This window comes from Cololabis saira, unplaced genomic scaffold (genome assembly GCF_033807715.1).
Source record: "Cololabis saira isolate AMF1-May2022 unplaced genomic scaffold, fColSai1.1 scf026, whole genome shotgun sequence".
NCBI lineage: Eukaryota > Metazoa > Chordata > Actinopteri > Beloniformes > Belonidae > Cololabis > Cololabis saira.
In genome coordinates this window covers 424,152-442,508 of record NW_026906190.1, presented here as the reverse complement: position 1 = coordinate 442,508, position 18,357 = coordinate 424,152, and the positions used below count along the sequence as shown (strand labels likewise).

General features: G+C 43.5%; 30 non-coding genes and 1 pseudogene across 30 annotated transcripts; all 31 read left to right on the top strand.

Annotated features, from left to right (window-relative positions):
• Positions 1 to 2,269: 2,269 nt before the first annotated feature.
• On the top strand, positions 2,270 to 2,388 carry LOC133426802 (5S ribosomal RNA). The gene has a single exon (XR_009772089.1). It is a non-coding gene; the product is annotated as a 5S ribosomal RNA (ribosomal RNA).
• Positions 2,389 to 2,605: 217 nt separating this feature from the next.
• On the top strand, positions 2,606 to 2,724 carry LOC133426352 (5S ribosomal RNA). The gene has a single exon (XR_009771682.1). It is a non-coding gene; the product is annotated as a 5S ribosomal RNA (ribosomal RNA).
• A 199-nt stretch (positions 2,725 to 2,923) lies between these two features.
• Positions 2,924 to 3,042, top strand: LOC133426391 (5S ribosomal RNA). The gene has a single exon (XR_009771719.1). It is a non-coding gene; the product is annotated as a 5S ribosomal RNA (ribosomal RNA).
• A 199-nt stretch (positions 3,043 to 3,241) lies between these two features.
• Positions 3,242 to 3,360, top strand: LOC133426757 (5S ribosomal RNA). Its single transcript, XR_009772045.1, has one exon. It is a non-coding gene; the product is annotated as a 5S ribosomal RNA (ribosomal RNA).
• Positions 3,361 to 3,577: 217 nt separating this feature from the next.
• On the top strand, positions 3,578 to 3,696 carry LOC133426479 (5S ribosomal RNA). The gene has a single exon (XR_009771799.1). It is a non-coding gene; the product is annotated as a 5S ribosomal RNA (ribosomal RNA).
• A 217-nt stretch (positions 3,697 to 3,913) lies between these two features.
• LOC133426924 (5S ribosomal RNA) lies at positions 3,914 to 4,032 on the top strand. Its single transcript, XR_009772204.1, has one exon. It is a non-coding gene; the product is annotated as a 5S ribosomal RNA (ribosomal RNA).
• Positions 4,033 to 4,231: 199 nt separating this feature from the next.
• LOC133426374 (5S ribosomal RNA) lies at positions 4,232 to 4,350 on the top strand. Its single transcript, XR_009771703.1, has one exon. It is a non-coding gene; the product is annotated as a 5S ribosomal RNA (ribosomal RNA).
• A 217-nt stretch (positions 4,351 to 4,567) lies between these two features.
• Positions 4,568 to 4,686, top strand: LOC133426516 (5S ribosomal RNA; annotated as a pseudogene).
• Positions 4,687 to 4,885: 199 nt separating this feature from the next.
• On the top strand, positions 4,886 to 5,004 carry LOC133426344 (5S ribosomal RNA). Its single transcript, XR_009771675.1, has one exon. It is a non-coding gene; the product is annotated as a 5S ribosomal RNA (ribosomal RNA).
• A 223-nt stretch (positions 5,005 to 5,227) lies between these two features.
• On the top strand, positions 5,228 to 5,346 carry LOC133426590 (5S ribosomal RNA). Its single transcript, XR_009771883.1, has one exon. It is a non-coding gene; the product is annotated as a 5S ribosomal RNA (ribosomal RNA).
• A 216-nt stretch (positions 5,347 to 5,562) lies between these two features.
• On the top strand, positions 5,563 to 5,681 carry LOC133426722 (5S ribosomal RNA). Its single transcript, XR_009772012.1, has one exon. It is a non-coding gene; the product is annotated as a 5S ribosomal RNA (ribosomal RNA).
• Positions 5,682 to 5,880: 199 nt separating this feature from the next.
• Positions 5,881 to 5,999, top strand: LOC133426840 (5S ribosomal RNA). The gene has a single exon (XR_009772125.1). It is a non-coding gene; the product is annotated as a 5S ribosomal RNA (ribosomal RNA).
• A 199-nt stretch (positions 6,000 to 6,198) lies between these two features.
• Positions 6,199 to 6,317, top strand: LOC133426386 (5S ribosomal RNA). The gene has a single exon (XR_009771715.1). It is a non-coding gene; the product is annotated as a 5S ribosomal RNA (ribosomal RNA).
• Positions 6,318 to 6,516: 199 nt separating this feature from the next.
• On the top strand, positions 6,517 to 6,635 carry LOC133427000 (5S ribosomal RNA). The gene has a single exon (XR_009772276.1). It is a non-coding gene; the product is annotated as a 5S ribosomal RNA (ribosomal RNA).
• Positions 6,636 to 6,852: 217 nt separating this feature from the next.
• LOC133426948 (5S ribosomal RNA) lies at positions 6,853 to 6,971 on the top strand. Its single transcript, XR_009772227.1, has one exon. It is a non-coding gene; the product is annotated as a 5S ribosomal RNA (ribosomal RNA).
• Positions 6,972 to 7,170: 199 nt separating this feature from the next.
• On the top strand, positions 7,171 to 7,289 carry LOC133427006 (5S ribosomal RNA). Its single transcript, XR_009772282.1, has one exon. It is a non-coding gene; the product is annotated as a 5S ribosomal RNA (ribosomal RNA).
• A 199-nt stretch (positions 7,290 to 7,488) lies between these two features.
• LOC133427005 (5S ribosomal RNA) lies at positions 7,489 to 7,607 on the top strand. The gene has a single exon (XR_009772281.1). It is a non-coding gene; the product is annotated as a 5S ribosomal RNA (ribosomal RNA).
• Positions 7,608 to 7,806: 199 nt separating this feature from the next.
• On the top strand, positions 7,807 to 7,925 carry LOC133426876 (5S ribosomal RNA). Its single transcript, XR_009772159.1, has one exon. It is a non-coding gene; the product is annotated as a 5S ribosomal RNA (ribosomal RNA).
• A 216-nt stretch (positions 7,926 to 8,141) lies between these two features.
• On the top strand, positions 8,142 to 8,260 carry LOC133426915 (5S ribosomal RNA). Its single transcript, XR_009772196.1, has one exon. It is a non-coding gene; the product is annotated as a 5S ribosomal RNA (ribosomal RNA).
• A 198-nt stretch (positions 8,261 to 8,458) lies between these two features.
• On the top strand, positions 8,459 to 8,577 carry LOC133427003 (5S ribosomal RNA). Its single transcript, XR_009772279.1, has one exon. It is a non-coding gene; the product is annotated as a 5S ribosomal RNA (ribosomal RNA).
• Positions 8,578 to 8,775: 198 nt separating this feature from the next.
• On the top strand, positions 8,776 to 8,894 carry LOC133426827 (5S ribosomal RNA). Its single transcript, XR_009772113.1, has one exon. It is a non-coding gene; the product is annotated as a 5S ribosomal RNA (ribosomal RNA).
• A 199-nt stretch (positions 8,895 to 9,093) lies between these two features.
• LOC133426484 (5S ribosomal RNA) lies at positions 9,094 to 9,212 on the top strand. Its single transcript, XR_009771804.1, has one exon. It is a non-coding gene; the product is annotated as a 5S ribosomal RNA (ribosomal RNA).
• A 6,275-nt stretch (positions 9,213 to 15,487) lies between these two features.
• Positions 15,488 to 15,606, top strand: LOC133426423 (5S ribosomal RNA). Its single transcript, XR_009771750.1, has one exon. It is a non-coding gene; the product is annotated as a 5S ribosomal RNA (ribosomal RNA).
• Positions 15,607 to 15,805: 199 nt separating this feature from the next.
• On the top strand, positions 15,806 to 15,924 carry LOC133426907 (5S ribosomal RNA). The gene has a single exon (XR_009772188.1). It is a non-coding gene; the product is annotated as a 5S ribosomal RNA (ribosomal RNA).
• Positions 15,925 to 16,141: 217 nt separating this feature from the next.
• Positions 16,142 to 16,260, top strand: LOC133426936 (5S ribosomal RNA). Its single transcript, XR_009772216.1, has one exon. It is a non-coding gene; the product is annotated as a 5S ribosomal RNA (ribosomal RNA).
• A 199-nt stretch (positions 16,261 to 16,459) lies between these two features.
• LOC133426491 (5S ribosomal RNA) lies at positions 16,460 to 16,578 on the top strand. Its single transcript, XR_009771811.1, has one exon. It is a non-coding gene; the product is annotated as a 5S ribosomal RNA (ribosomal RNA).
• A 199-nt stretch (positions 16,579 to 16,777) lies between these two features.
• LOC133426818 (5S ribosomal RNA) lies at positions 16,778 to 16,896 on the top strand. Its single transcript, XR_009772104.1, has one exon. It is a non-coding gene; the product is annotated as a 5S ribosomal RNA (ribosomal RNA).
• Positions 16,897 to 17,095: 199 nt separating this feature from the next.
• LOC133426422 (5S ribosomal RNA) lies at positions 17,096 to 17,214 on the top strand. Its single transcript, XR_009771749.1, has one exon. It is a non-coding gene; the product is annotated as a 5S ribosomal RNA (ribosomal RNA).
• Positions 17,215 to 17,431: 217 nt separating this feature from the next.
• LOC133427016 (5S ribosomal RNA) lies at positions 17,432 to 17,550 on the top strand. The gene has a single exon (XR_009772291.1). It is a non-coding gene; the product is annotated as a 5S ribosomal RNA (ribosomal RNA).
• Positions 17,551 to 17,767: 217 nt separating this feature from the next.
• On the top strand, positions 17,768 to 17,886 carry LOC133426494 (5S ribosomal RNA). Its single transcript, XR_009771813.1, has one exon. It is a non-coding gene; the product is annotated as a 5S ribosomal RNA (ribosomal RNA).
• A 199-nt stretch (positions 17,887 to 18,085) lies between these two features.
• Positions 18,086 to 18,204, top strand: LOC133426414 (5S ribosomal RNA). The gene has a single exon (XR_009771741.1). It is a non-coding gene; the product is annotated as a 5S ribosomal RNA (ribosomal RNA).
• The last annotated feature ends 153 nt before the right edge of the window (positions 18,205 to 18,357 follow it).

Sequence of the window (18,357 nt, the reverse complement as noted above, 5' to 3'; positions counted from 1 at the left end):
GTAAACCATTAAATATCAAATTTTTCGCCAGGCCTGACTTGCATGCAAAATTTGGTGACTTTTTGGGCACGTTAAGGGGGGCAAAAAGGCCTTCCTTTTGTCAGAAGAAAAAGAAAAAGAAAAAGAAAAAGAAAAAAAAAAATTCCTACAGATACAATAGGGCCTTCGCACTGAAGGTGCTCGGGCCCTAATTAATTATTGGAAATTAAGAAGCTTGAAACTAAAAGGCAAGATTATTATAATAAATGCTTTGCTGATGTCAAAACTGATACATTTTATAGCGACTATAGAAATGCCGGAGTGGGTGGTGAAAGAGTTAAACTCTATCATTTCTCTTTTTCTTTGGGATGGTAAGGGAGTGAGAATATCTCACCAGACATTAATGGCTGGGTATGAGGAGGGAGGGCTTAAGTTGGTAAATATTGAAATAAAAAAGAAGGCAATTAGGATAAAGACGATTGTTAAATATTTGTATGATAAGGTAGATTATGCGTGGAAACGTTTCTTCAGGCAATATATACATAAGGCTGGGAAGTGCGAAGAATATGGTCTCTTGATGGCTTTAAAAAAACATATGCACGAAGGCATCCCGGAGTTCTATAGGGAGGTGTTCAGTGCCTGGGCTGCATTTTTGCCACAGATAGACTATGACTGCACAGATATAAATATGGTTATCAATAACCCCATCTTCTTAAATAACAAAATGTTAAATCATGATAACACACTCTATAATGCTATCTTTTTTAGAGCTGGGATAAGACAAGTTAAAAACATAATGTATGAGGTAATGCCTGGCCTCCTGCCAGAGCATTCAATTGTGGATATGATCAGACATGCTGATTTTGATGATCATGATATTAAAAGAGGAACTATTATTAATACATATGATAAATCAAAAGCAGTATGAACATGGAATGGATAGCGAGGATAAATAGTGATGACGAAAAAAGGACGGAGGGGGATTGGCCGGAGCTGTATATAGAAAGAGAGAATTATAGGATCTGCTTGAGTAAACTGAAGGTGAAGATTGTATATGGCATAATGTTGGAAAAAGTCTTAAAGAGGCCTGCCTCGGATACAATGTGGAAGGAGAAATATGTGGGAATGAACATAGATGACATATGGCGTAGTAGAATAAAATATAATAGTATAGAATGTGAAGATAATGATTTTAAAATAAAGCATAATAGGATATTTACCAAGATAATATTGCATCAAATAAATAAAAATTTGAGTAGAATGTGTGATGTGTGTATGAACGGGGAGGAAGATTTCTTTCATTTATTTTTGGATTGTACTTGTTTGGTTCAGTTTTTCGACAGGTTGAAACACACTTTGGTCGAGCATTGGGGAAGTAAATTCATACATAGATTTCATTGGGAACAACTCCTTTTGTTTGGTACAAGTGTTAAAAGCAAAGTTATAAATACCAACCTGCTCAATTTTGTTTTAAGTCACGCTAGACTGGCAATCAGGCTGAGGAGAAACTACTCCCACTTTGAAGGAAAGATGGTGGATGTTTGGGTGATTTTCAAATCAATTTTAAAGAAGGACTTACATCTGGTTTTGAAATATAGTAAAACAGCCTTTGTTGATGCTTTTGTTGACGGAAATAAGTTGGTTGAAGTAACAGAGTTAGACAAGTTGATACTCCACATCTGAAGGGTCTTCATTGGAAGCTATTTTGCGTGTTTCCTTTCTTCTTTGAATCCCTATGTTGAGGGCATCATAATGTGTTTCTATTTCCTTTGGTTTGGGAGTATGTTTTGGTTTTGGGTACGACGCTGTGCATGTGACAATTTACTTGGAGATTTGATTGTTGTATGTTTTCGGAAAAGGAAATGTTTTGACTTGATACTGTGACGAAATGGTAGAAGATTTTGACTGTATAACAATGTTGTAAACCACTTTTCTTGTATACATTTTCATAATAAAAGAAAAAAAAAAAAAAAAAGATGCGCCCCGATCTCGTCTGATCTCGGAAGCTAAGCAGGGTCGGGCCTGGTTAGTACTTGGATGGGAGACAGCCTGGGAATACCAGGTGCTGTAAGCTTTTTCAACCAGCAGAGAGCGCTCTCGCTTAATCTACCCACACATATTTCAACGTGGTAACAGCGACAGCTCACGCCCTAAAGTGTTTTGCACATGGTTAAGGCACATTAACTCCAACAAATAAGCGCTTCTAAATTATTATCACCAACAAATCAATGACTTGTATTATATACTTATCTTCAACTCCATATAAGAAGTATTTCAAGCTACAGCTTCAGCTTACGGCCATACCAGCCTGGATGCGCCCGATCTCGTCTGATCTCGGGAGCTAAGCAGGGTCGGGCCTGGTTAGTACTTGGATGGGAGACCGCCTGGGAATACCAGGTGCTGTAAGCATTTTCAACCAGCAGAGAGCGCTCTCGCTTAATCTACCCACACATATTTCAACGTGGTAACAGCGACAGCTCACGCCCTAAAGTGTTTTGCACATGGTTAAGGCACTTTAACTCCAACAAATAAGCGCTTCTAAATTATTATCACCAACAAATCAATGACTTATATTATATGACTTATCTTCAACTCCATATAAGAGGTATTTCAAGCTGCAGCTCCTGCTAACGGCCATACCAGCCTGGATGCGCCCGATCTCGTCTGATCTCGGAAGCTAAGCAGGGTCGGGCCTGGTTAGTACTTGGATGGGAGACGGCCTGGGAATACCAGGTGCTGTAAGCTTTTTCAACCAGCAGAGAGCGATCTCGCTTAATCTACCCACACATATTTCAACGTGGTAACAGCGACAGCTCACGCCCTAAAGTGTTTTGCACATGGTTAAGGCACTTTAACTCCAACAAATAAAACCAACAAATCAATGACTTATATTCTATGACTTATCTTCAACTCCATATAAGAGGTATTTCAAGCTGCAGCTTCTGCTTACGGCCATACCAGCCTGGATGCGCCCGATCTCGTCTGATCTCGGAAGCTAAGCAGGGTCGGACCTCGTTAGTACTTGGATGGGAGACCGCCTGGGAATACCAGGTGCTGTAAGCATTTTCAACCAGCAGAGAACGCTCTCGCTTAATCTACCCACACACATTTCAACGTGGTAACAGCGACAGCTCACGTCCTAAAGTGTTTTGCACATGGTTAAGGCACTTTAACTCCAACAAATAAAACCAACAAATCAATGACTTATATTCTATGACTTATCTTCAACTCCATATAAGAGGTATTTGAAGCTGCAGCTTCTACTTACGGCCATACCAGCCTGGATGCGCCCGATCTCGTCTGATCTCGGAAGCTAAGCAGGGTCGGGCCTGGTTAGTACTTGGATGGGAGACCGCCTGGGAATACCAGGTGCTGTAAGCTTTTTCAACCAGCAGAGAGCGCTCTCGCTTAATCTACCCACACATATTTCAACGTGGTAACAGCGACAGCTCACGTCCTAAAGTGTTTTGCACATGGTTAAGGCACTTTAACTCCAACAAATAAGTGCTTCTAAATTATTATCACCAACAAATCAATGACTTATATTATATGACTTATCTTCAACTCCATATAAGAGGTATTTCAAGCTGCAGCTTCTGCTTACGGCCATACCAGCCTGGATGCGTGCGATCTCGTCTGATCTCGGAAGCTAAGTAGGGTCGGGCCTGGTTCGTACTTGGATGGGAGACCGCCTGGGAATACCAGGTGCTGTAAGCTTTTTCAACCAGCAGAGAGCGCTCTCGCTTAATCTACCCACACATATTTCAACGTGGTAACAGCGACAGCTCACGTCCAAAAGTGTTTTTCACATGGTTAAGGCACTTTAACTCCAACAAATAAGCGCTTCTAAATTATTATCACCAACAAATCAATGACTTATATTATATGACTTATCTTCAACTCCATATAAGAGGTATTTCAAGCTGCAGCTTCTGCTTACGGCCATACCAGCCTGGATGCGCCCGATCTCGTCTGATCTCGGAAGCTAAGCAGGGTCGGGCCTTGTTAGTACTTGGATGGGAGACCGCCTGGGAATACCAGGTGCTGTAAGCTATTTCAACCAGCAGAGAGCGCTCACGCTTAATCTACCCACACATATTTCAACGTGGTAACAGCGACAGCTCACGTCCTAAAGTGTTTTGCACATGGTTAAGGCACTTTAACTCCAACAAATAAAACCAACAAATCAATGACTTATATTCTATGACTTATCTTCAACTCCATATAAGAGGTATTTCAAGCAGCAGCTTCTGCTTACGGCCATACCAGCCTGGATGCGCCCGATCTTGTCTGATCTCGGAATCTAAGCAGGGTCGGGCCTGGTTAGTACTTGGATGGGAGACCGCCTGGGAATACCAGGTGCTGTAAGCTTTTTCAACCAGCAGAGAACGCTCTCGCTTAATCTACCCACACATATTTCAACGTGGTAACAGCGACAGCTCACGTCCTAAAGTGTTTTGCACATGGTTAAGGCACTTTAACTCCAACAAATAAGCGCTTCTAAATTATTATCACCAACAAATCAATGACTTGTATTATATGACTTATCTTCAACTCCATATAAGAAGTATTTCAAGCTGCAGCTTCAGCTTACGGCCATACCAGCCTGGATGCGCCCGATCTCGTCTGATCACGGAACCTAAGTAGGGTCGGGCCTGGTTCGTACTTGGATGGGAGACCGCCTGGGAATACCAGGTGCTGTAAGCTTTTTCAACCAGCAGAGAGCGCTCTCGCTTAATCTACCCAAACATATTTCAACGTGGTAACAGCGACAGCTCACGTCCTAAAGTGTTTTGCACATGGTTAAGGCACTTTAACTCCAACAAATAAAACCAACAAATCAATGACTTATATTCTATGACTTATCTTCAACTCCATATAAGAGGTATTTCAAGCTGCAGCTTCTGCTTACGGCCATACCAGCCTGGATGCGCCTGATCTCGTCTGATCTCGGAAGCTAAGCAGGGTTGGGCCTGGTTAGTACTTGGATGGGAGACCGCCTGGGAATAGCAGGTGCTGTAAACTTTTTCAACCAGCAGAGAACGCTCTCGCTTAATCTACCCACACATATTTCAACGTGGTAACAGCAACAGCTCACGTCCAAAAGTGTTTTTCACATGGTTAAGGCACTTTAACTCCAACAAATAAGCGCTTCTAAATTATTATCACCAACAAATCAATGACTTATATTATATGACTTATCTTCAACTCCATATAAGAGGTATTTCAAGCTGCAGCTTCAGCTTCAGCTTACGGCCATACCAGCCTGGATGCGCCCGATCTCATCTGATCTCGGAAGCTAAGCAGGGTCGGGCCTGGTTAGTACTTGGATGGGAGACCGCCTGGGAATACCAGGTGCTGTAAGCTTTTTCAACCAGCAGAGAGCGCTCTCGCTTAATCTACCCACACATATTTCAACGTGGTAACAGCGACAGCTCACGTCCTAAAGTGTTTTGCACATGGTTAAGGCACTTTAACTCCAACAAATAAGCGCTTCTAAATTATTATCACCAACAAATCAATGACTTGTATTATATACTTATCTTCAACTCCATATAAGAAGTATTTCAAGCTGCAGCTTCAGCTTACGGCCATACCAGCCTGGATGTGCCCGATCTCGTCTGATCTCGGAAGCTAAGCAGGGTCGGGCCTGGTTAGTACTTGGATGGGAGACCGCCTGGGAATACCAGGTGCTGTAAGCTTTTTCAACCAGCAGAGAGCGCTCTCGCTTAATCTACCCACACATATTTCAACATGGTAAGAGCGACAGCTCACGTCCTAAAGTGTTTTGCACATGGTTAAGGCTCTTTAATTCCAACAAATAAAACCAACAAATCAATGACTTATATTCTATGACTTATCTTCAACTCCATATCAGAGGTATTTCAAGCTGCAGCTTCTATTTACGGCCATACCAGCCTGGATGCGCCCGATCTCGTCTGATCTCGGAAGCTAAGCAGGGTCGGGCCTGGTTAGTACTTGGATGGGAGACCGCCTGGGAATACCAGGTGCTGTAAGCTTTTTCAACCAGCAGAGAACGGTCTCGCTTAATCTAGCCACACATATTTCAACGTGGTAACAGCGACAGCTCACGTCCTAAAGTGTTTTGCACATGGTTAAGGCACTTTAACTCCAACAAATAAAACCAACAAATCAATGACTTATATTCTATGACTTATCTTCAACTCCATATAAGAGGTATTTCAAGCTGCAGCTTCTGCTTACGGCCATACCAGCCTGGATGCGCCCGATCTTGTCTGATCTCGGAAGCTAAGCAGGGTCGGGCCTTGTTAGTACTTGGATGGGAGACCGCCTGGGAATACCAGGTGCTGTAAGCTTTTTCAACCAGCAGAGAGCGCTCACGCTTAATCTACCCACACATATTTCAACGTGGTAACAGCGACAGCTCACGTCCTAAAGTGTTTTGCACATGGTTAAGGCACTTTAACTCCAACAAATAAAACCAACAAATCAATGACTTATATTCTATGACTTATCTTCAACTCCATATAAGAGGTATTTCAAGCAGCAGCTTCTGCTTACGGCCATACCAGCCTGGATGCGCCCGATCTCGTCTGATCTCGGAAGCTAAGCAGGGTCGGGCCTGGTTAGTACTTGGATGGGAGACAGCCTGGGAATACCAGGTGCTGTAAGCTTTTTCAACCAGCAGAGAACGCTCTCGCTTAATCTACCCACACATATTTCAACGTGGTAACAGCGACAGCTCACGTCCTAAAGTGTTTTGCACATGGTTAAGGCACTTTAACTCCAACAAATAAGCGCTTCTAAATTATTATCACCAACAAATCAATGACTTGTATTATATGACTTATCTTCAACTCCATATAAGAAGTATTTCAAGCTGCAGCTTCAGCTTACGGCCATACCAGCCTGGATGCGCCCGATCTCGTCTGATCTCGGAAGCTAAGCAGGGTCGGGCCTGGTTAGTACTTGGATGGGAGACCGCCTGGGAATACCAGGTGCTGTAAGCTTTTTCAACCAGCAGAGAGCGCTCTCGCTTAATCTACCCACACATATTTCAACGTGGTAACAGCGACAGCTCACGTCCAAAAGTGTTTTGCACATGGTTAAGGCACTTTAACTCCAACAAATAAAACCAACAAATCAATTACTTATATTCTATGACTTATCTTCAACTCCATATAAGAGGTATTTCAAGCTGCAGCTTCTGCTTACGGCCATACCAGCCTGGATGCGCCCGATCTCGTCTGATCTCGGAAGCTAAGCAGGGTCGGGCCTGGTTAGTACTTGGATGGGAGACCGCCTGGGAATACCATGTGTTGTAAGCTTTTTCAACCAGCAGAGAGCGCTCACGCTTAATCTACCCACACATATTTCAACGTGGTAAGAGCGACAGCTCACGTCCAAAAGTGTTTTGCACATGGTTAAGGCACTTTAACTCCAACAAATAAAACCAACAAATCAATTACTTATATTCTATGACTTATCTTCAACTCCATATAAGAGGTATTTCAAGCTGCAGCTTCTGCTTACGGCCATACCAGCCTGGATGCGCCCGATCTCGTCTGATCTCGGAAGCTAAGCAGGGTCGGGCCTGGTTAGTACTTGGATGGGAGACCGCCTGGGAATACCATGTGTTGTAAGCTTTTTCAACCAGCAGAGAGCGCTCACGCTTAATCTACCCACACATATTTCAACGTGGTAAGAGCGACAGCTCACGTCCAAAAGTGTTTTGCACATGGTTAAGGCACTTTAACTCCAACAAATAAAACCAACAAATCAATTACTTATATTCTATGACTTATCTTCAACTCCATATAAGAGGTATTTCAAGCTGCAGCTTCTGCTTACGGCCATACCAGCCTGGATGCGCCTGATCTCGTCTGATCTCGGAAGCTAAGCAGGGTTGGGCCTGGTTAGTACTTGGATGGGAGACCGCCTGGGAATAGCAGGTGCTGTAAGCTTTTTCAACCAGCAGAGAACGCTCTCGCTTAATCTACCCACACATATTTCAACGTGGTAACAGCGACAGCTCACGTCCAAAAGTGTTTTTCACATGGTTAAGGCACTTAACTCCAACAAATAAGCGCTTCTAAATTATTATCACCAACAAATCAATGACTTATATTATATGACTTATCTTCAACTCCATAAAAGAGGTATTTCAAGCAGCAGCTTCTGCTTACGGCCATACCAGCCTGGATACGCCCGATCTTGTCTGATCTCGGAAGCTAAGCAGGGTCGGGCCTGGTTAGTACTTGGATGGGAGACCGCCTGGGAATACCAGGTGCTGTAAGCATTTTCAACCAGCAGAGAGCGCTCTCGCTTAATCTACCCACACATATTTCAACGTGGTAACAGCGACAGCTCACGTCCTAAAGTGTTTTGCACATGGTTAAGGCACTTTAACTCCAACAAATAAAACCAACAAATCAATGATTATATTCTATGACTTATCTTCAACTCCATATAAGAGGTATTTCAAGCTGCAGCTTCAGTTTATGGCCATACCAGCCTGGATGCGCCCGATCTCGTCTGTTCTCGGAAGCTAAGCAGGGTCGGGCCTGGTTAGTACTTGGATGGGAGACCGCCTGGGAATACCAGGTGCTGTAAGCTTTTTCAACCAGCAGAGAACGCTCTCGCTTAATCTACCCACACATATTTCAACTTTGTAACAGCGACAGCTCACGTCCTAAAGTGTTTTGCACATGGTTAAGGCACTTTAACTCCAACAAATAAAACCAACAAATCAATGATTATATCCTATGACTTATCTTCAACTCCATATAAGAGGTATTTCCAGCAGGAGCTTCTGCTTACGGCCATACCAGCCTGGATGCGCCCAATCTCATCTGATCTCGGAAGCTAAGCAGGGTCGGGCCTGGTTAGTACTTGGATGGGAGACCGCCTGGGAATACCAGGTGCTGTAAGCTTTTTCAACCAGCAGAGAGCGCTCTCTCTTAATCTACCCACACATATTTCAACGTGGTAACAGCGACAGCTCACGCCCTAAAGTGTTTTGCACATGGTTAAGGCACTTTAACTCCAACAAATAAAACCAACAAATCTATGACTTATATTCTATGACTTATCTTCAACTCCATATAAGAGGTATTTCAAGCTGCAGCTTCTGCTTACGGCCATACCAGCCTGGATGCGCCTGATCTCGTCTGATCTCGGAAGCTAAGCAGGGTCGGGCCTGGTTATTATTTGGATGGGAGACCGCCTGGGAATACCAGGAGCTGTAAGCTTTTTCAACCAGCAGAGAGCGCTCTCGCTTAATCTACCCACACATATTTCAACGTGGTAAGAGCGACAGCTCACGTCCTAAAGTGTTTTGCACATGGTTAAGGCACTTTAACTCCTACAAATAAGCGCTTCTAAATTATTATCACCAACAAATCAATGACTTGTATTATATGACTCTTCTTCAACTCCATATAAGAGGTATTTCCAGCAGGAGCTTCTGCTTACGGCCATACCAGCCTGGCCACGCCCTCTGACTTCCTGTTTGTGCAGGAAGAGTGACGTGGCAGTTTGGTTCATGGTGGATGAAGGAGAGACAAAGTTCAGATTGGAAAACAAACGAAAAAGGCTCAGAGAAGTGGAGAACAACAACACCTCCCCCGGCAGCAGTTGCTGCAGGGGGGCTACTCCAAGGGAGTATAAAAAAACTAAAACGGATTACTCGGTGATGAAGGTGGATAACGGACTGGACATGAGCTCAGCTATGACGGACAAAATGGAGTCGGAGGGGATCCCAAGGCAAAAGATGGCCTGCGCAATGGTCGGAGCCGGAGAGAAAGAGAAGAGAGCGGGAGAGGGGCCCGAGGCAGAGAAAGTGGAGAAAAGGAGGACGGGAGGACAACACAGCGGAGCGGTGTGGAAGGGGGCAGAGGAGGAGACGGCAGCAAGGGTGGCGGAGCCGAGAGCTGCAAAAGAATGTTGGGATCAAGCGGAAGACCAGAAAAAACTTGTAGTAAATGTGGAGATAGAGGGAGATGATGCCATCTCCCTCATGGAACTCTTGAAAGCTGTGAGTGTTACATGCGGTCGTGTCGTTGGCTGCCGAGTAAAGGCGGACAGAAAGTGGGAACTAACAATGGGCAACCCGCACGGGAAAAACAGACTGTTAGATGGTTTCAAGATAAGAGATTCGCGAGTGATCGCCTCTGAAATAATGAAGGACACGAGAGTGGTCTCATTTTTAAGTCTTCCTATTTATATCACTGATGAGCAGATTTTCACAAAGCTGGCACATTGGGGAGTAGAGCCGGTCTCACCAATCAAGAAGAGAAAATGGCCTGGCACGGACATATTCGACGGCACCAGGTTCCTGAAAGTCAGGTTCCCAGAGTCGGTGGCGGCTCTGCCGTATAGCACGAAATTTGACACGCTCGAGGGTCCGGAGTATTTCAGGATCATCCATAACAACCAAATGAGGGTGTGCAGACTGTGCCTACAGCAGGGGCACATTCTGCGGGAATGTCCTGAGTTCCTGTGTTACAAATGTAACAAACAAGGACACTATGCAAGAGAATGTGCACGCATGACGGAACGAACCGGCGGAGAGCAGGAGGAGAAGGAGGAGAAGGAGGAGACGGAGGAGTTGGTGGAGGAGAGCGAGGCAGAAAAGAAGGAGGCGGCGGAGGAAGAGGAGGAGGAGGAAGACGGAGAAGGAGAGGTTGAGAGCCTGGTGGGGGACATGGAGGAGGAAGCGGTGGAGGAATCGATGGAGGAAGCAGGGAGTGACGAGGGAGGAGATGTCGCAGAGGATGCAAAGGAGGGGAGCAGTGGAGATGAGGAGGAACGAGGCGGACAAGATTGGGGTGAAGGACAAGGCAGCGGGGGGTCGCTTCCTTGTGCGCAGCAGAGAGTCACCAGGCGGGGTGGTGAGAATCCTGCTGAGACGGAGGACGTGGAGACCGGAAACGGAGCGAGGGGGATATCGAGGAAAAGATCAGGTACGAGAAAAGGGCGAGCACAGAAGAAACGTATGCACAATGAGGAAACTTCTAATATCCACCGGTGATGGTCCGTTTCTCCTCCTTATCATGGTGTTAATGCCAATAACAGTGGCATCCATTAATGCAAACGGGCTGAGAGACAAGACGAAGTTCGAAAGCATGATAAGATTAAGTAAGGCGGATGTAATATGCTTACAAGAAACTCATTGGGATGCAGTAACGGAGCGAGACATGATAAAGCTGTGGGATGGGGAATGCTTCTCTAGCCATGGAACTAACATTGCAAGGGGAGTGGCGATTTTGTGTAAAAGGGACAGTGGAATTAAGGCCACGATGAGGGCTAAAGATGGAGAAGGAAGATGGATTAATATAGATTGTGTAGCTCAGGATGTGAATTATAATATTTTAAATGTCTATGCACCGAATACAGAGGGCGATCGCACAGCCTTCTTTAGGAAATTTTATAAAATAGCCGAAAAGTGTGATGTTATAATAGGAGATTTTAATGTGAAATTGTGTCATCTGGATATAAACGAAAGTTGTGTATGGAGACAAGATGCCTCAAGAAAGGTTCTAAATGACTTTATGATGGTTAACAACTGGTGCGACGTATGGAGAGTGAAAAATCCTGATAAGAGGCAATATTCAAGGGCGCAAGTGGTTCAAGGGGTTCTAAAACGAACCAGAATTGATTTGTGCTTAACGAAGACATCGCATATACGATTATTTAATAATGTGGATTATAAATGGATACACTTAAGCGATCACGCCATACTATCATTAGAAATGGGGGAACAGGAAGAGAAAAGGGGAGGGGGGACATGGCACTTAAATGCACATCTCTTGTACGATGTGAATTATAATAGAGCCATTAGGCAACTAATTTTGAGCGTAAGCTCACAACCGGGTTTTGAAAAGAATATAATACAAGGCTGGGAGGACTTGAAGACAAAAATAAAAGGGAAATCCATACAATATGCGAAAAGGTTTCGGGCGAGACAACAGAAGAAAGAAAGAATGCTAAGAGCAGAAATCGAAAAGGTTGAGAGACAGAAAGGCTCGGAGGGGAATAAGTTAATAAGATTGCATACCGAGTTAAAAGAGTTGGAGAGGTTGAAATGCGAAGGGGCTATATTAAGGAGCAAAGCGCAGTATGCGGTGGAAGGAGAAAAAAATACCGGCTTCTTCCTGAACTTGGAAAAAAGAAGGCAAAACAAATGCTACATAGCGGAAGTGATAAATGAAAAGGGAGAGACAACAGCTGACTTTGTAGAGATCTTAGAGACAGTCCAGAATTATTATACCCATCTTTTTGAAACAGAGGGGACAGATGATGGGATAACAGAGGAGATCCTGGCAAAATGTGAGATGAAGTTAGCTGAAGAAGACACACTCATGTGCGACCAGGAGATGAAGGAAGAGGATATTGATTTGGCAATAAAACAATTAGTACTAAATAAAAGTCCAGGTAGTGATGGACTAACAGCGAATTTTTATAAACAATTCAGTGATATATTGAAACCAATATTGTTAAATTTATACAGAACAATAGAATTAACACAATCCGTGCCGGCATCTATGGCAAGAGGGATCATAACGATCATATATAAGAAAGGGGATAAACGAAATCTAGCCAATTATAGGCCTATAACACTACTAAACACGGATTACAAAATATTGATGAAAGTACTAGCAAACAGAATAAAACAGGTCGTGCACACTATCGTAGAGCCCTCTCAGGCTTATAGTGTGCCGGGAAGGGAAGTTTCAGATATTTTGAATACTGTCAGAGACACAGTAGAATTTTTGAAAACTACCAGCAAAGAGGGCATTCTGGTCTCACTGGACTTCAACAAAGCCTTTGATAGAGTCGAACACAAATTTATGTTCAAAGTTTTGGAGAGGGTGGGATTTGGAGCGCGTTTTCTCGGGTGGATTAGGTTAATGTACGCCAACGCCACTGGCAGTGTGAAGTGTAACGGGGTGGTTACCGATCCTTTTCCGCTTCGAAGGTCGGTGAGACAGGGATGTCCACTGTCCTCAATTTTGTATACAATAATCGTGGAAACACTGGGTGTCCTTATTAAAAAAGATTCAGAAATAAAAGGTATAGAATTACCTGGAGGGGAGATGTGCACCATACAACAGTTTGCTGATGATACCACGTTACTGATTAAAGACATAAATAGTGTACATAGAATAATAAACTTGGTAGAACGATATGGTAGAGCCTCAGGAGCTAAAATAAATCCAGATAAATCAGAAATCATGTTCATCAATATGAAGGGGCCGCCGCAAAATGAATTACCGGTACAATTACAAGCAGAACATATCAAAATATTGGGTACATACATTGGGGTAAACAGTGAAACGGCCAGGGACATGACATGGACTAGTATAATTAAAAGGATAGAAGCAATTTTGTGCTATTGGCGAATGAGGAACCTGAAACTCAATGGGAAGGTGGTGGTATTAAATAGCTTGGTAATGTCTAAAATATATTATGCACTCACGGTGATAGATCTACCCTTATGGGCACTAAACAAACTAAATGAGATTATGACAGTTTTCTTGTGGGGGACAACGGTGGGGAAAATCGCAAGAAAAACATTAATAGGGAAATATGAAGAGGGAGGGCTAAAATTACTAGACATAGAAAGTAAGAAAAATGCTTTCAGGATTAAATTGGTCAGAAAATATCTGTACGATGACACGGCTTACGGCTGGAAGGGTCTTATGCAGTTTTTTTTAAATCGAGTGCTCGGAATAGGAGATTTTGTCCTGCTTATGAAACCGAAGAGGCCGATGACAGCGGGAGTCCCATTATTTTATAGGGAGGTCCTCGAAGCACAAGCTGGCTTCCTGGAGCATATAGAATATGGGGCGAATTCTATAAGCCTAATAAGAGAACTGCCGATATTTTTAAATAAATATATAAAGAAAGAAAATAAAATGTTGTATAATAACAAAATGATAAGAGCTGGACTAGTACAGCTGAAAGATATAATGTATGAATTTGTGCCCGGTTTTTTGCCGACGCAGGCCGTGGTGGATAGTATAAGGGAAGTTGATTATAATTCAACATACACGGTCATAGAGAATTATTATAAGACTATTCAGAGAAGTATCCCACAACAATGGAGAAGGCTGATAGAAACAGGTACAGCTAGAGATAGGACGAGCAAACTCCCAGAGCTGGGAATTAAGCGAGAGGGGGAAAACAAGAGCTTCAGTCTGATCTCCTGCAAGGAAATCTACGAGCGTTTTTTAGTGAACGTCACGAAATCACCGGCCTCCTTGTCGTATTGGAGCAAGGTCTTTCCACAGAAAGAGGGGTGGAAAATATGGGAGAAATGGAAAGTACAGGGTAACAGCATCGAGGCTGAGGACAATGATTTCAAAATAAGACACAATAAAATTTTTACTAATGTGGTTTTACATCAACTGGATAAAGCTGTAGACAGAGATTGTGATGTTTGTGGCTTATTGCCGGAAACGCTGATGCATATGTTTGATATTTGTCCTGAGTTATCTGGCTTTTTTGGGTTATTGAAGAAATGTCTAATAGAAAAATTGGGAATGGTGTGGGACGGAAGGGATTCATGGGAGTTTTTTCTTTTATTTGGAAACTGGCAATACAGTAAAATTAGAAACGAAATGCTGTGCAGATTTATGTTGAGCCATGCACGATGGGCAATAAGGGCACGAAGAAACAAGGCACATTACGAACGAAGGGTTATTGCAATATGGCCGATTTTTCAAAACATAGTGAAGAAACAGATTCGATACAGGTTGATACATGGGGTAGACCATTTTGAACGACTGTATGTGAAGGATGCCAATCTCCTATCCCTTGATAAAGAAAAGAGGATTGTGTGGAATTGGTAGCTCTTTTTGGACTGTGTAGTTGGGAAATTGTGTGTTATAAAAAAAAAAAAAAAAAAAAAAAAAAAAAAAAAAAAAAAAAAAATTGGCTACTTCATCTTTTGAAAATTGTGCACAGTGATCATGTAGTTGGAATGATTTTTCACCCTGTGGGATGGCTGAACGAATGATGCTGGGTTTTGAAATGCCACTATGTGCAAATCAGGTTTGTTTTTGTAATTCGAGTGCTGATGTTGTTTTTCTTTTCTTTTGAAAAAAGGACCTGAGTGTAAATGTCACAGAGATAGGAAAATGTGTTGGAAATGGATACTGTAAACAAAAATATATTTTTTTTGTAAATATATTTTCATAATAAAAGACAAAAAAAAAAAAAAAAAGATGCGCCCATTCTCATCTGATCTCGGAAGCTAAGCAGGGTCGGGCCTGGTTAGTACTTGGATGGGAGACCGCCTGGGAATACCAGGTGCTGTAAGCTTTGTCAACCAGCAGAGAGCGCTCTCGCTTAATCTACCCACACATATTTCAACGTGGTAACAGCGACAGCTCACGTCCTGAAATGTTTTGCACATGGTTAAGGCACTTTAACTCCGACAAATAAAACCAACAAATCAATGACTTATATTCTATGACTTATCTTCAACTCCATATCAGAGGAATTTCAAGCTGCAGCTTCTGCTTACGACCATACCAGCCTGGATGCGCCTGATCTCGTCTGATCTCAGAAGCTAAGCAGGGTCCGGCCTGGTTAGTACTTGGATGGGAGACCGCCTGGGAATACCAGGTGCTGTAAGCTTTTTCAACCAGCAGAGAGCGCTCTCGCTTAATCTACCCACACATATTTCAACGTGGTAACAGCGACAGCTCACGTCCTAAAGTGTTTTGCACATGGTTAAGGCACTTTAACTCCAACAAATAAAACCAACAAATCAATGACTTATATTCTATGACTTATCTTCAACTCTATATAAGAGGTATTTCAAGCTGCAGCTTCTGCTTACGGCCATACCAGCCTGGATGCACCCGATCTTGTCTGATCTCGGAAGCTAAGCAGGGTCGGGCCTGGTTAGTACTTGGATGGGAGACTGCCTGGGAATACCAGGTGCTGTAAGCTTTTTCAACCAGCAGAGAGCGCTCTCGCTTAATCTACCCACACATATTTCAACGTGGTAACAGCGACAGCTCACGTCCTAAAGTGTTTTGCACATGGTTAAGGCACTTTAACTCCAACAAATAAGCGCTTCTAAATTATTATCACCAACAAATCAATGACTTGTATTATATGACTTATCTTCAACTCCATATAAGAAGTATTTCAAGCTGCAGCTTCAGCTTACGGCCATACCAGCCTGGATGCGCCCGATCTCGTCTGATCTCGGAAGCTAAGCAGGGTCGGGCCTGGTTAGTACTTGGATGGGAGACCGCCTGGGAATACCAGGTGCTGTAAGCTTTTTCAACCAGCAGAGAGCGCTCTCGCTTAATCTACCCACACATATTTCAACGTGGTAACAGCGACAGCTCACGTCCTAAAGTGTTTTGCACATGGTTAAGGCACTTTAACTCCAACAAATACAACCAACAAATCAATTACTTATATTCTATGACTTATCTTCAACTCTATATAAGAGGTATTTCAAGCTGCAGGTTCTGCTTACGGCCATACCAGCCTGGATGCGCCCAATCTCGTCTGATCTCGGAAGCTAAGCAGGGTCGGGCCTGGTTAGTAATTGGATGGGAGACCGCCTGGGAATACCAGGTGCTGTAACCTTTTTCAACCTGCAGAGAACGCTCTCGCTTAATCTACCCACATATATTTCAACGTGGTAATAGCGACAGCTCACGTCCTAAAGTGTTTTGCACATGGTTAAGGCACTTTAACTCCAACAAATAAAACCAACAGATCAATGACTTATATTCTATGACTTATCTTCAACTCCATATAAGAGGTATTTCAAGCTGCAGCTTCTGCTTACGGCCATACCAGCCTCGATGCGCCCGATCTCGTCTGATCTCGGAAGCTAAGCAGGGTCGGGCCTGGTTAGTACTTGGATGGGAGACCGCCTGGGAATACCAGGTGCTGTAAGCTTTTTCAACCAGCAGAGAGCGCTCTCGCTTAAACTACCCACACATATTTCAACGTGGTAACAGCGACAGCTCACGTCCTAAAGTGTTTTGCACATGGTTAAGGCACTTTAACTCCAACAAATAAAACCAACAAATCAATGACATATATTCTATGACTTATCTTCAACTCCATATAAGAGGTATTTCAAGCTGCAGCTTCTGCTTACGGCCATACCAGCCTGGATGCGCCCGATCTTGTCTGATCTCGGAAGCTAAGCAGGGTCGTGCCTGGTTAGTACTTGGATGGGAGACCGCTTGGGAATACCAGGTGCTGTAAGCTTTTTCAACCAGCAGAGAACGCTCTCGCTTAATCTACCCACACATATTTCAACGTGGTAACAGCGACAGCTCACGTCCTAAAGTGATTTGCACATAGTTAAGGCACCTTAACTCCAACAAATAAGCGCTTCTAAATTATTATCACCAACAAATCAATGACTTATATTCTATGACTTATCTTCAACTCCATATAAGAAGTATTTCAAGCTGCAGCTTCATCTTACGGCCATACCAGCCTGGATGCGCCCGATCTCGTCTGATCTCGGAAGGTAAGCAGGGTCGGGCCTGGTTAGTACTTGGATGGGAGACCGCCTGGGAATACCAGGCGCTGTAAGCTTTTTCAACCAGCAGAGAGCGCTCTCGCTTAATCTACCCACACATATTTCAACGTGGTAAGAGCGACAGCTCACGTCCTAAAGTGTTTTGCACATGGTTAAGGCACTTTAACTCCAACAAATAAGTGCTTCTAAATTATTATCACCAACAAATCAATGACTTATATTATATGACTTATCTTCAACTCCATATAAGAGGTATTTCAAGCTGCAGCTTCTACTTACGGCCATACCAGCCTGGATGCGCCTGATCTCGTCTGATCTCGGAAGCTAAGCAGGGTCAAGCCTGGTTAGTACTTGGATGGGAGACCGCCTGGGAATACCAGGTGCTGTAAGCTTTTTCAACCAGCAGAGAGCGCTCTCGCTTAATCTACCCACACATATTTCAACGTGGTAACAGCGACAGCTCACGTCCTAAAGTGTTTTGCACATGGTTAAGGCACTTTAACTCCAACAAATAAAACCAACAAATCAATGACTTATATTCTATGACTTATCTTCAACTCCATATCAGAGGTATTTCAAGCAGCAGATTCTCCTTAAGGCCATACCAGCCTGGATGCGCCCGATCTCGTCTGATCTCGGAAGCTAAGCAGGGTGGGGCCTGGTTAGTACTTGGATGGGAGACCGCCTGGGAATACCAGGTGCTGTAAGCTTTTTCAACCAGCAGAGAGCGCTCTCGCTTAATCCACCCACACATATTTCAACGTGGTAAGAGCGACAGCTCACGTCCTAAAGTGTTTTGCACATGGTTAAGGCACTTTAACTCCAACAAATAAAACCAACAAATCAATGACTTATATTCTATG